General features: G+C 34.1%; 4 non-coding genes across 4 annotated transcripts; all 4 read left to right on the top strand.

Annotated features, from left to right (window-relative positions):
• The first annotated feature begins 839 nt into the window (after positions 1–839).
• trnaa-ugc (transfer RNA alanine (anticodon UGC)) lies at positions 840–916 on the top strand. The gene has a single exon. It is a non-coding gene; the product is annotated as a tRNA-Ala (tRNA).
• A 3,436-nt stretch (positions 917–4,352) lies between these two features.
• On the top strand, positions 4,353–4,429 carry trnaa-ugc (transfer RNA alanine (anticodon UGC)). Its single transcript has one exon. It is a non-coding gene; the product is annotated as a tRNA-Ala (tRNA).
• Positions 4,430–7,704: 3,275 nt separating this feature from the next.
• trnaa-ugc (transfer RNA alanine (anticodon UGC)) lies at positions 7,705–7,781 on the top strand. Its single transcript has one exon. It is a non-coding gene; the product is annotated as a tRNA-Ala (tRNA).
• A 2,032-nt stretch (positions 7,782–9,813) lies between these two features.
• On the top strand, positions 9,814–9,890 carry trnaa-ugc (transfer RNA alanine (anticodon UGC)). The gene has a single exon. It is a non-coding gene; the product is annotated as a tRNA-Ala (tRNA).
• Positions 9,891–13,960: the final 4,070 nt, after the last annotated feature.

The following is a 13,960-nucleotide window of genomic DNA, read 5'->3' as shown; positions in this document are numbered from 1 at the left end:
TCTCTCAGCTCTCTCAGTTTAGTAATATTCTCTCAGTTTAGTAATATTCTCTCAGTTTAGTAATATTCTCTCAGTTTGGTAATACTCTCTCAGCTCTCTCAGTTTAGTAATACTCTCTCAGTTTAGTAACACTCTCTCAGTTTAGTAATACTCTCTCAGTCTAGTAACACTCTCTCCGTTGAGTAATATTCTATCAGTTTTGTAATACTCTCTCAGGTGAGTAATACTCTCTCAGTTTAGTAATACTCTCTCAGTTTAGTAATACTCTCTCAGTTTAGTAATACTCTCTCAGTTTGGTAATACTCTCTCGGGTTAGTAATACTCTCTCAGTTTAGTAATACTCTCACAGTTTAGTAATACTCTCTCGGGTTAGTAATACTCTCTCAGTGTAATAATACTCTCACAGTTTAGTAATATTCTCTCTGTTTAGTAATACTCTCAGTGTTGTAATACTCTCTCAGCTCTCTCAGTTTAGTAATACTCTCTCAGTTTAGTAACACTCTCTCAATTTAGTAATACTCTCTCAGTCTAGTAATATTCTCTCAGTCTAGTAACACTCTCTCAGTTTAGTAAAACTGTCTCAGTTTAGTTATATCCTCTCAGTTTAGTAATACTATCTCAGTCTAGCAACACTCTCTCAGTTTAGTAATACTCTCTCAGTTTAGTAATACTCTCTCAGTTGAGTAATAATCTCTCCGTTGAGTAATTTTCTCTCAGTTTAGTAACACTCCCTCAGTTTAGTAATACTCTCTCAGTTTAGTAATATTCTCTCAGTTTAGTAATACTCTCTCCGTTTAGTAATATTCTCTCCGTTTAGTAATATACTCTCTCAGTTTTGTGGTCCCGTGTGGCTCAGTTGGTAGAGCATGGCGCTTGCAACGCCAGGGTTGTGGGTTCAATTCCCACGGGGGGACCAGGACGAATATGTCGAACTTTCCAATTTGTAGTCGCTCTGGATAAGAGCGTCTGCTAAATGACTTAAATGTAAAAATGTTAAATGTAGTAACACTCTCTCAGTTTAGTAATACTCTCTCAGTTTAGTAATATTCTCTCAGTTTAGTAATATTCTCTCAGCTCTCTCAGTTTAGTTATACTCTCTCAGTTTAGTAATATTCTCTCAGTTTAGTAATACTCTCTCAGTCTAGTAACACTCTCTCAGTTTAGTAATACTCTCTCAGTTGAGTAATACTATCTCAGTCTAGTAACACTCTCTCAGTTTAGTAATACTCTCTCAGTTTAGTAATACTCTCTCGGGTTAGTAATACTCTCTCAGTTTAGTAATACTCTCACAGTTTAGTAATATTCTCTCAGTTTAGTAATTCTCTCTCAGGTTAGTAATACTCTCTCGGTTTAGTAATACTCCCTCAGTTTAGTAATACTCTCTCAGTTTAGTAATATTCTCTCAGTTTAGTAATATTCTCTCATTTCTCTCAGTTTTGCAATACTCTCTCGGTTTAGTAATACTCCCTCAGTTTAGTAATACTCTCTCGGTTTAGTAATACTCCCTCAGTTTAGTAATACTCTGTCAGTTTAGTAATATTCTCTAAGTGTAGTAATACTCTCTCAGTCTAGTAACACTCTCTCAGTTTAGTAATACTCTCTCAGTTGAGTAATACTATCTCAGTCTAGTAAAACTCTCTCAGTTTAGTAATACTCTCTCAGTTTAGTAATACTCTCTCAGTTTAGTAATATTCTCTCAGTTTAGTAATACTCTTTCAGTTTAGTAATATTCTCTCAGCTCTCTCAGTTTAGTAATACTCTCTCAGTTTAGTAATACTCTCTCGGGTTAGTAGTACTTTCTCAGTTTAGTAAAACTCTCTCAGTTTAGTAATACTCTCTCAGTCTTGTAATACTCTCTCAGCTCTCTCAGTTTAGTAATACTCTCTCAGTTTAGTAACACTCTCTCAATTTAGTAATACTCTCTCAGTCTAGTAACACTCTCTCAGTTTAGTAACACTCTCTCAGTTTAGTAATACTCTCTCAGTTTAGTAATATTCTCTCAGTTTAGTAATATTCTCTCAGCTCTCTCAGTTTAGTTATACTCTCTCAGTTTAGTAATATTCTCTCAGTTTAGTAATACTCTCTCAGTCTAGTAACACTCTCTCAGTTTAGTAATACTCTCTCAGTTGAGTAATACTATCTCAGTCTAGTAACACTCTCTCAGTTTAGTAATACTCTCTCAGTTTAGTAATACTCTCTCAGGTTAGTAATACTCTCTCAGTTTAGTAATACTCTCACCGTTTAGTAATATTCTCTCAGTTTAGTAATACTCTCTCAGGTTAGTAATACTCTCTCGGTTTAGTAATACTCCCCCAGTTTAGTAATACTCTCTCAGTTTAGTAATATTCTCTCAGTTTAGTAATATTCTCTCATTTCTCTCAGTTTAGTAATACTCTCTCAGTTTAGTAATATTCTCTCAGTTTAGTAATACTCTCTCGGTTTAGTAATACTCCCTCAGTTTAGTAATACTCTCTCAGTTTAGTAATATTCTCTCAGTTTAGTAATACTTTTTCAGTTTAGTAATATTCTCTCAGCTCTCTCAGTTTAGTAATACTCTCTCAGTTTAGTAATACTCTCTCGGGTTAGTAGTACTTTCTCAGTTTAGTAAAACTCTCTCAGTTTAGTAATACTCTCTCAGTCTTGTAATACTCTCTCAGCTCTCTCAGTTTAGTAATACTCTCTCAGTTTAGTAACACTCTCTCAATTTAGTAATACTCTCTCAGTCTAGTAACACTCTCTCAGTTTAGTAACACTCTCTCAGTTTAGTAATACTCTCTCAGTTTAGTAATATTCTCTCAGTTTAGTAATATTCTCTCAGCTCTCTCAGTTTAGTTATACTCTCTCAGTTTAGTAATATTCTCTCAGTTTAGTAATACTCTCTCAGTCTAGTAACACTCTCTCAGTTTAGTAATACTCTCTCAGTTGAGTAATACTATCTCAGTCTAGTAACACTCTCTCAGTTTAGTAATACTCTCTCAGTTTAGTAATACTCTCTCGGGTTAGTAATACTCTCTCAGTTTAGTAATACTCTCACCGTTTAGTAATATTCTCTCAGTTTAGTAATACTCTCTCAGGTTAGTAATACTCTCTCAGTTTAGTAATACTCCCCCAGTTTAGTAATACTCTCTCAGTTTAGTAATATTCTCTCAGTTTAGTAATATTCTCTCATTTCTCTCAGTTTAGTAATACTCTCTCAGTTTAGTAATATTCTCTCAGTTTAGTAATACTCTCTCGGTTTAGTAATACTCCCTCAGTTTAGTAATACTCTCTCAGTTTAGTAATATTCTCTAAGTTTAGTAATACTCTCTCAGTCTAGTAACACTCTCTCAGTTTAGTAATACTCTCTCAGTTGAGTAATACTATCTCAGTCTAGTAAAACTCTCTCAGTTTAGTAATACTCTCTCAGTGTAGTAATACTCTCTCAGTTTAGTAATATTCTCTCAGTTTAGTAATACTCTCTCAGTTTAGTAATATTCTCTCAGCTCTCTCAGTTTAGTAATACTCTCTCAGTTTAGTAATATTCACCTCAGTTTAGTAATACTCTCTCAGTTTAGTAATACTATCTCAGTTTAGTAATATTCTCTCAGTTTGGTAATACTCTCTCAGCTCTCTCAGTTTAGTAATACTCTCTCAGTTTAGTAACACTCTCTCAGTTTAGTAATACTCTCTCAGTCTAGTAACACTCTCTCCGTTGAGTAATATTCTATCAGTTTTGTAATACTCTCTCAGTTGAGTAATACTCTCTCAGTTTAGTAGTACTCTCTCAGTTTAGTAATACTCTCTCAGTTTAGTAATACTCTCTCAGTTTGGTAATACTCTCTCGGGTTAGTAATACTCTCTCAGTTTAGTAATACTCTCACAGTTTAGTAATACTCTCTCGGGTTAGTAATACTCTCTCAGTGTAATAATACTCTCACAGTTTAGTAATATTCTCTCTGTTTAGTAATACTCTCAGTGTTGTAATACTCTCTCAGCTCTCTCAGTTTAGTAATACTCTCTCAGTTTAGTAACACTCTCTCAATTTAGTAATACTCTCTCAGGCTAGTAATATTCTCTCAGTCTAGTAACACTCTCTCAGTTTAGTAAAACTGTCTCAGTTTAGTTATATCCTCTCAGTTTAGTAATACTATCTCATTCTAGCAACACTCTCTCAGTTTAGTAATACTCTCTCAGTTTAGTAATACTCTCTCAGTTGAGTAATAATCTCTCCGTTGAGTAATTTTCACTCAGTTTAGTAACACTCTCTCAGTTTAGTAATACTCTCTCAGTTTAGTAATATTCTCTCAGTTTAGTAATACTCTCTCCGTTTAGTAATATTCTCTCCGTTTAGTAATATACTCTCTCAGTTTTGTGGTCCCGTGTGGCTCAGTTGGTAGAGCATGGCGCTTGCAACGCCAGGGTTGTGGGTTCAATTCCCACGGGGGGACCAGGACGAATATGTCGAACTTTCCAATTTGTAGTCGCTCTGGATAAGAGCGTCTGCTAAATGACTTAAATGTAAAAATGTTAAATGTAGTAACACTCTCTCAGTTTAGTAATACTCTCTCAGTTTAGTAATATTCTCTCAGTTTAGTAATATTCTCTCAGCTCTCTCAGTTTAGTTATACTCTCTCAGTTTAGTAATATTCTCTCAGTTTAGTAATACTCTCTCAGTCTAGTAACACTCTCTCAGTTTAGTAATACTCTCTCAGTTGAGTAATACTATCTCAGTCTAGTAACACTCTCTCAGTTTAGTAATACTCTCTCAGTTTAGTAATACTCTCTCGGGTTAGTAATACTCTCTCAGTTTAGTAATACTCTCACCGTTTAGTAATATTCTCTCAGTTTAGTAATACTCTCTCAGGTTAGTAATACTCTCTCAGTTTAGTAATACTCCCCCAGTTTAGTAATACTCTCTCAGTTTAGTAATATTCTCTCAGTTTAGTAATATTCTCTCAGCTCTCTCAGTTTAGTTATACTCTCTCAGTTTAGTAATATTCTCTCAGTTTAGTAATACTCTCTCAGTCTAGTAACACTCTCTCAGTTTAGTAATACTCTCTCAGTTGAGTAATACTATCTCAGTCTAGTAACACTCTCTCAGTTTAGTAATACTCTCTCAGTTTAGTAATACTCTCTCGGGTTAGTAATACTCTCTCAGTTTAGTAATACTCTCACCGTTTAGTAATATTCTCTCAGTTTAGTAATACTCTCTCAGGTTAGTAATACTCTCTCAGTTTAGTAATACTCCCCCAGTTTAGTAATACTCTCTCAGTTTAGTAATATTCTCTCAGTTTAGTAATATTCTCTCATTTCTCTCAGTTTAGTAATACTCTCTCAGTTTAGTAATACTCTCTCAGTTTAGTAATATTCTCTCAGTTTAGTAATATTCTCTCAGCTCTCTCAGTTTAGTTATACTCTCTCAGTTTAGTAATATTCTCTCAGTTTAGTAATACTCTCTCAGTCTAGTAACACTCTCTCAGTTTAGTAATACTCTCTCAGTTGAGTAATACTATCTCAGTCTAGTAACACTCTCTCAGTTTAGTAATACTCTCTCAGTTTAGTAATACTCTCTCGGGTTAGTAATACTCTCTCAGTTTAGTAATACTCTCACCGTTTAGTAATATTCTCTCAGTTTAGTAATACTCTCTCAGGTTAGTAATACTCTCTCGGTTTAGTAATACTCCCCCAGTTTAGTAATACTCTCTCAGTTTAGTAATATTCTCTCAGTTTAGTAATATTCTCTCATTTCTCTCAGTTTAGTAATACTCTCTCAGTTTAGTAATATTCTCTCAGTTTAGTAATACTCTCTCGGTTTAGTAATACTCCCTCAGTTTAGTAATACTCTCTCAGTTTAGTAATATTCTCTCAGTTTAGTAATACTTTTTCAGTTTAGTAATATTCTCTCAGCTCTCTCAGTTTAGTAATACTCTCTCAGTTTAGTAATACTCTCTCGGGTTAGTAGTACTTTCTCAGTTTAGTAAAACTCTCTCAGTTTAGTAATACTCTCTCAGTCTTGTAATACTCTCTCAGCTCTCTCAGTTTAGTAATACTCTCTCAGTTTAGTAACACTCTCTCAATTTAGTAATACTCTCTCAGTCTAGTAACACTCTCTCAGTTTAGTAACACTCTCTCAGTTTAGTAATACTCTCTCAGTTTAGTAATATTCTCTCAGTTTAGTAATATTCTCTCAGCTCTCTCAGTTTAGTTATACTCTCTCAGTTTAGTAATATTCTCTCAGTTTAGTAATACTCTCTCAGTCTAGTAACACTCTCTCAGTTTAGTAATACTCTCTCAGTTGAGTAATACTATCTCAGTCTAGTAACACTCTCTCAGTTTAGTAATACTCTCTCAGTTTAGTAATACTCTCTCGGGTTAGTAATACTCTCTCAGTTTAGTAATACTCTCACCGTTTAGTAATATTCTCTCAGTTTAGTAATACTCTCTCAGGTTAGTAATACTCTCTCAGTTTAGTAATACTCCCCCAGTTTAGTAATACTCTCTCAGTTTAGTAATATTCTCTCAGTTTAGTAATATTCTCTCATTTCTCTCAGTTTAGTAATACTCTCTCAGTTTAGTAATATTCTCTCAGTTTAGTAATACTCTCTCGGTTTAGTAATACTCCCTCAGTTTAGTAATACTCTCTCAGTTTAGTAATATTCTCTAAGTTTAGTAATACTCTCTCAGTCTAGTAACACTCTCTCAGTTTAGTAATACTCTCTCAGTTGAGTAATACTATCTCAGTCTAGTAAAACTCTCTCAGTTTAGTAATACTCTCTCAGTGTAGTAATACTCTCTCAGTTTAGTAATATTCTCTCAGTTTAGTAATACTCTCTCAGTTTAGTAATATTCTCTCAGCTCTCTCAGTTTAGTAATACTCTCTCAGTTTAGTAATATTCACCTCAGTTTAGTAATACTCTCTCAGTTTAGTAATACTATCTCAGTTTAGTAATATTCTCTCAGTTTGGTAATACTCTCTCAGCTCTCTCAGTTTAGTAATACTCTCTCAGTTTAGTAACACTCTCTCAGTTTAGTAATACTCTCTCAGTCTAGTAACACTCTCTCCGTTGAGTAATATTCTATCAGTTTTGTAATACTCTCTCAGTTGAGTAATACTCTCTCAGTTTAGTAATACTCTCTCAGTTTAGTAATACTCTCTCAGTTTAGTAATACTCTCTCAGTTTGGTAATACTCTCTCGGGTTAGTAATACTCTCTCAGTTTAGTAATACTCTCACAGTTTAGTAATACTCTCTCGGGTTAGTAATACTCTCTCAGTGTAATAATACTCTCACAGTTTAGTAATATTCTCTCTGTTTAGTAATACTCTCAGTGTTGTAATACTCTCTCAGCTCTCTCAGTTTAGTAATACTCTCTCAGTTTAGTAACACTCTCTCAATTTAGTAATACTCTCTCAGGCTAGTAATATTCTCTCAGTCTAGTAACACTCTCTCAGTTTAGTAAAACTGTCTCAGTTTAGTTATATCCTCTCAGTTTAGTAATACTATCTCAGTCTAGCAACACTCTCTCAGTTTAGTAATACTCTCTCAGTTTAGTAATACTCTCTCAGTTGAGTAATAATCTCTCCGTTGAGTAATTTTCACTCAGTTTAGTAACACTCTCTCAGTTTAGTAATACTCTCTCAGTTTAGTAATATTCTCTCAGTTTAGTAATACTCTCTCCGTTTAGTAATATTCTCTCCGTTTAGTAATATACTCTCTCAGTTTTGTGGTCCCGTGTGGCTCAGTTGGTAGAGCATGGCGCTTGCAACGCCAGGGTTGTGGGTTCAATTCCCACGGGGGGACCAGGACGAATATGTCGAACTTTCCAATTTGTAGTCGCTCTGGATAAGAGCGTCTGCTAAATGACTTAAATGTAAAAATGTTAAATGTAGTAACACTCTCTCAGTTTAGTAATACTCTCTCAGTTTAGTAATATTCTCTCAGTTTAGTAATATTCTCTCAGCTCTCTCAGTTTAGTTATACTCTCTCAGTTTAGTAATATTCTCTCAGTTTAGTAATACTCTCTCAGTCTAGTAACACTCTCTCAGTTTAGTAATACTCTCTCAGTTGAGTAATACTATCTCAGTCTAGTAACACTCTCTCAGTTTAGTAATACTCTCTCAGTTTAGTAATACTCTCTCGGGTTAGTAATACTCTCTCAGTTTAGTAATACTCTCACCGTTTAGTAATATTCTCTCAGTTTAGTAATACTCTCTCAGGTTAGTAATACTCTCTCAGTTTAGTAATACTCCCCCAGTTTAGTAATACTCTCTCAGTTTAGTAATATTCTCTCAGTTTAGTAATATTCTCTCAGCTCTCTCAGTTTAGTTATACTCTCTCAGTTTAGTAATATTCTCTCAGTTTAGTAATACTCTCTCAGTCTAGTAACACTCTCTCAGTTTAGTAATACTCTCTCAGTTGAGTAATACTATCTCAGTCTAGTAACACTCTCTCAGTTTAGTAATACTCTCTCAGTTTAGTAATACTCTCTCGGGTTAGTAATACTCTCTCAGTTTAGTAATACTCTCACCGTTTAGTAATATTCTCTCAGTTTAGTAATACTCTCTCAGGTTAGTAATACTCTCTCAGTTTAGTAATACTCCCCCAGTTTAGTAATACTCTCTCAGTTTAGTAATATTCTCTCAGTTTAGTAATATTCTCTCATTTCTCTCAGTTTAGTAATACTCTCTCAGTTTAGTAATATTCTCTCAGTTTAGTAATACTCTCTCGGTTTAGTAATACTCCCTCAGTTTAGTAATACTCTCTCAGTTTAGTAATATTCTCTAAGTTTAGTAATACTCTCTCAGTCTAGTAACACTCTCTCAGTTTAGTAATACTCTCTCAGTTGAGTAATACTATCTCAGTCTAGTAAAACTCTCTCAGTTTAGTAATACTCTCTCAGTGTAGTAATACTCTCTCAGTTTAGTAATATTCTCTCAGTTTAGTAATACTCTCTCAGTCAGTAATACTCTCTCAGTTTAGTAATACTCTCTCAGTTTAGTAATATTCTCTCAGTTTAGTAATACTCTCTCAGTTTAGTAATACTATCTCAGTTTAGTAATATTCTCTCAGTTTGGTAATACTCTCTCAGCTCTCTCAGTTTAGTAATACTCTCTCAGTTTAGTAATACTCTCTCAGTTTAGTAATACTCTCTCAGTCTAGTAACACTCTATCCGTTGAGTAATATTCTATCAGTTTTGTAATACTCTCTCAGTTGAGTAATACTCTCTCAGTTTAGTAATACTCTCTCAGTTTAGTAATACTCTCTCAGTTTAGTAATACTCTCTCAGTTTGGTAATACTCTCTCGGGTTAGTAATACTCTCTCAGTTTAGTAATACTCTCACAGTTTAGTAATACTCTCTCGGGTTAGTAATACTCTCTCAGTGTAATAATACTCTCACAGTTTAGTAATATTCTCTCTGTTTAGTAATACTCTCAGTGTTGTAATACTCTCTCAGCTCTCTCAGTTTAGTAATACTCTCTCAGTTTAGTAACACTCTCTCAATTTAGTAATACTCTCTCAGTCTAGTAATATTCTCTCAGTCTAGTAACACTCTCTCAGTTTAGTAAAACTGTCTCAGTTTAGTTATATCCTCTCAGTTTAGTAATACTATCTCAGTCTAGCAACACTCTCTCAGTTTAGTAATACTCTCTCAGTTTAGTAATACTCTCTCAGTTGAGTAATAATCTCTCCGTTGAGTAATTTTCACTCAGTTTAGTAACACTCTCTCAGTTTAGTAATACTCTCTCAGTTTAGTAATATTCTCTCAGTTTAGTAATACTCTCTCCGTTTAGTAATATTCTCTCCGTTTAGTAATATACTCTCTCAGTTTTGTGGTCCCGTGTGGCTCAGTTGGTAGAGCATGGCGCTTGCAACGCCAGGGTTGTGGGTTCAATTCCCACGGGGGGACCAGGACGAATATGTCGAACTTTCCATTTTGTAGTCGCTCTGGATAAGAGCGTCTGCTAAATGACTTAAATGTAAAAATGTTAAATGTAGTAACACTCTCTCAGTTTAGTAATACTCTCTCAGTTTAGTAATATTCTCTCAGTTTAGTAATATTCTCTCAGCTCTCTCAGTTTAGTTATACTCTCTCAGTTTAGTAATATTCTCTCAGTTTAGTAATACTCTCTCAGTCTAGTAACACTCTCTCAGTTTAGTAATACTCTCTCAGTTGAGTAATACTATCTCAGTCTAGTAACACTCTCTCAATTTAGTAATACTCTCTCAGTTTAGTAATACTCTCTCGGGTTAGTAATACTCTCTCAGTTTAGTAATACTCTCACAGTTTAGTAATATTCTCTCAGTTTAGTAATTCTCTCTCAGGTTAGTAATACTCTCTCGGTTTAGTAATACTCCCTCAGTTTAGTAATACTCTCTCAGTTTAGTAATATTCTCTCAGTTTAGTAATATTCTCTCATTTCTCTCAGTTTTGCAATACTCTCTCGGTTTAGTAATACTCCCTCAGTTTAGTAATACTCTCTCGGTTTAGTAATACTCCCTCAGTTTAGTAATACTCTGTCAGTTTAGTAATATTCTCTAAGTGTAGTAATACTCTCTCAGTCTAGTAACACTCTCTCAGTTTAGTAATACTCTCTCAGTTGAGTAATACTATCTCAGTCTAGTAAAACTCTCTCAGTTTAGTAATACTCTCTCAGTTTAGTAATACTCTCTCAGTTTAGTAATATTCTCTCAGTTTAGTAATACTCTTTCAGTTTAGTAATATTCTCTCAGCTCTCTCAGTTTAGTAATACTCTCTCAGTTTAGTAATACTCTCTCGGGTTAGTAGTACTTTCTCAGTTTAGTAAAACTCTCTCAGTTTAGTAATACTCTCTCAGTCTTGTAATACTCTCTCAGCTCTCTCAGTTTAGTAATACTCTCTCAGTTTAGTAACACTCTCTCAATTTAGTAATACTCTCTCAGTCTAGTAACACTCTCTCAGTTTAGTAACACTCTCTCAGTTTAGTAATACTCTCTCAGTTTAGTAATATTCTCTCAGTTTAGTAATATTCTCTCAGCTCTCTCAGTTTAGTTATACTCTCTCAGTTTAGTAATATTCTCTCAGTTTAGTAATACTCTCTCAGTCTAGTAACACTCTCTCAGTTTAGTAATACTCTCTCAGTTGAGTAATACTATCTCAGTCTAGTAACACTCTCTCAGTTTAGTAATACTCTCTCAGTTTAGTAATACTCTCTCGGGTTAGTAATACTCTCTCAGTTTAGTAATACTCTCACCGTTTAGTAATATTCTCTCAGTTTAGTAATACTCTCTCAGGTTAGTAATACTCTCTCGGTTTAGTAATACTCCCCCAGTTTAGTAATACTCTCTCAGTTTAGTAATATTCTCTCAGTTTTGTAATATTCTCTAATTTCTCTCAGTTTAGTAATACTCTCTCAGTTTAGTAATATTCTCTCAGTTTAGTAATACTCTCTCGGTTTAGTAATACTCCCTCAGTTTAGTAATACTCTCTCAGTTTAGTAATATTCTCTCAGTTTAGTAATACTTTTTCAGTTTAGTAATATTCTCTCAGCTCTCTCAGTTTAGTAATACTCTCTCAGTTTAGTAATACTCTCTCGGGTTAGTAGTACTTTCTCAGTTTAGTAAAACTCTCTCAGTTTAGTAATACTCTCTCAGTCTTGTAATACTCTCTCAGCTCTCTCAGTTTAGTAATACTCTCTCAGTTTAGTAACACTCTCTCAATTTAGTAATACTCTCTCAGTCTAGTAACACTCTCTCAGTTTAGTAACACTCTCTCAGTTTAGTAATACTCTCTCAGTTTAGTAATATTCTCTCAGTTTAGTAATATTCTCTCAGCTCTCTCAGTTTAGTTATACTCTCTCAGTTTAGTAATATTCTCTCAGTTTAGTAATACTCTCTCAGTCTAGTAACACTCTCTCAGTTTAGTAATACTCTCTCAGTTGAGTAATACTATCTCAGTCTAGTAACACTCTCTCAGTTTAGTAATACTCTCTCAGTTTAGTAATACTCTCTCGGGTTAGTAATACTCTCTCAGTTTAGTAATACTCTCACCGTTTAGTAATATTCTCTCAGTTTAGTAATACTCTCTCAGGTTAGTAATACTCTCTCGGTTTAGTAATACTCCCCCAGTTTAGTAATACTCTCTCAGTTTAGTAATATTCTCTCAGTTTAGTAATATTCTCTCATTTCTCTCAGTTTAGTAATACTCTCTCAGTTTAGTAATATTCTCTCAGTTTAGTAATACTCTCTCGGTTTAGTAATACTCCCTCAGTTTAGTAATACTCTCTCAGTTTAGTAATATTCTCTCAGTTTAGTAATACTTTTTCAGTTTAGTAATATTCTCTCAGCTCTCTCAGTTTAGTAATACTCTCTCAGTTTAGTAATACTCTCTCGGGTTAGTAGTACTTTCTCAGTTTAGTAAAACTCTCTCAGTTTAGTAATACTCTCTCAGTCTTGTAATACTCTCTCAGCTCTCTCAGTTTAGTAATACTCTCTCAGTTTAGTAACACTCTCTCAATTTAGTAATACTCTCTCAGTCTAGTAACACTCTCTCAGTTTAGTAACACTCTCTCAGTTTAGTAATACTCTCTCAGTTTAGTAATATTCTCTCAGTTTAGTAATATTCTCTCAGCTCTCTCAGTTTAGTTATACTCTCTCAGTTTAGTAATATTCTCTCAGTTTAGTAATACTCTCTCAGTCTAGTAACACTCTCTCAGTTTAGTAATACTCTCTCAGTTGAGTAATACTATCTCAGTCTAGTAACACTCTCTCAGTTTAGTAATACTCTCTCAGTTTAGTAATACTCTCTCGGGTTAGTAATACTCTCTCAGTTTAGTAATACTCTCACCGTTTAGTAATATTCTCTCAGTTTAGTAATACTCTCTCAGGTTAGTAATACTCTCTCGGTTTAGTAATACTCCCCCAGTTTAGTAATACTCTCTCAGTTTAGTAATATTCTCTCAGTTTAGTAATATTCTCTCATTTCTCTCAGTTTAGTAATACTCTCTCAGTTTAGTAATATTCTCTCAGTTTAGTAATACTCTCTCGGTTTAGTAATACTCCCTCAGTTTAGTAATACTCTCTCAGTTTAGTAATATTCTCTCAGTTTAGTAATACTTTTTCAGTTTAGTAATATTCTCTCAGCTCTCTCAGTTTAGTAATACTCTCTCAGTTTAGTAATACTCTCTCGGGTTAGTAGTACTTTCTCAGTTTAGTAAAACTCTCTCAGTTTAGTAATACTCTCTCAGTCTTGTAATACTGTCTCAGCTCTCTCAGTTTAGTAATACTCTCTCAGTTTAGTAACACTCTCTCAATTTAGTAATACTCTCTCAGTCTAGTAACACTCTCTCAGTTTAGTAACACTCTCTCAGTTTAGTAATACTCTCTCAGTTTAGTAATATTCTCTCAGTTTAGTAATATTCTCTCAGCTCTCTCAGTTTAGTTATACTCTCTCAGTTTAGTAATATTCTCTCAGTTTAGTAATACTCTCTCAGTCTAGTAACACTCTCTCAGTTTAGTAATACTCTCTCAGTTGAGTAATACTATCTCAGTCTAGTAACACTCTCTCAGTTTAGTAATACTCTCTCAGTTTAGTAATACTCTCTCGGGTTAGTAATACTCTCTCAGTTTAGTAATACTCTCACCGTTTAGTAATATTCTCTCAGTTTAGTAATACTCTCTCAGGTTAGTAATACTCTCTCAGTTTAGTAATACTCCCCCAGTTTAGTAATACTCTCTCAGTTTAGTAATATTCTCTCAGTTTAGTAATATTCTCTCATTTCTCTCAGTTTAGTAATACTCTCTCAGTTTAGTAATATTCTCTCAGTTTAGTAATACTCTCTCGGTTTAGTAATACTCCCTCAGTTTAGTAATACTCTCTCAGTTTAGTAATATTCTCTAAGTTTAGTAATACTCTCTCAGTCTAGTAACACTCTCTCAGTTTAGTAATACTCTCTCAGTTGAGTAATACTATCTCAGTCTAGTAAAACTCTCTCAGTTTAGTA

The sequence above is a fragment of the Salvelinus alpinus genome, unplaced genomic scaffold (assembly GCF_045679555.1).
Source record: "Salvelinus alpinus unplaced genomic scaffold, SLU_Salpinus.1 scaffold_73, whole genome shotgun sequence".
Lineage (NCBI taxonomy): Eukaryota > Metazoa > Chordata > Actinopteri > Salmoniformes > Salmonidae > Salvelinus > Salvelinus alpinus.
This window is presented reverse-complemented; position numbering and strand designations above follow the sequence as displayed.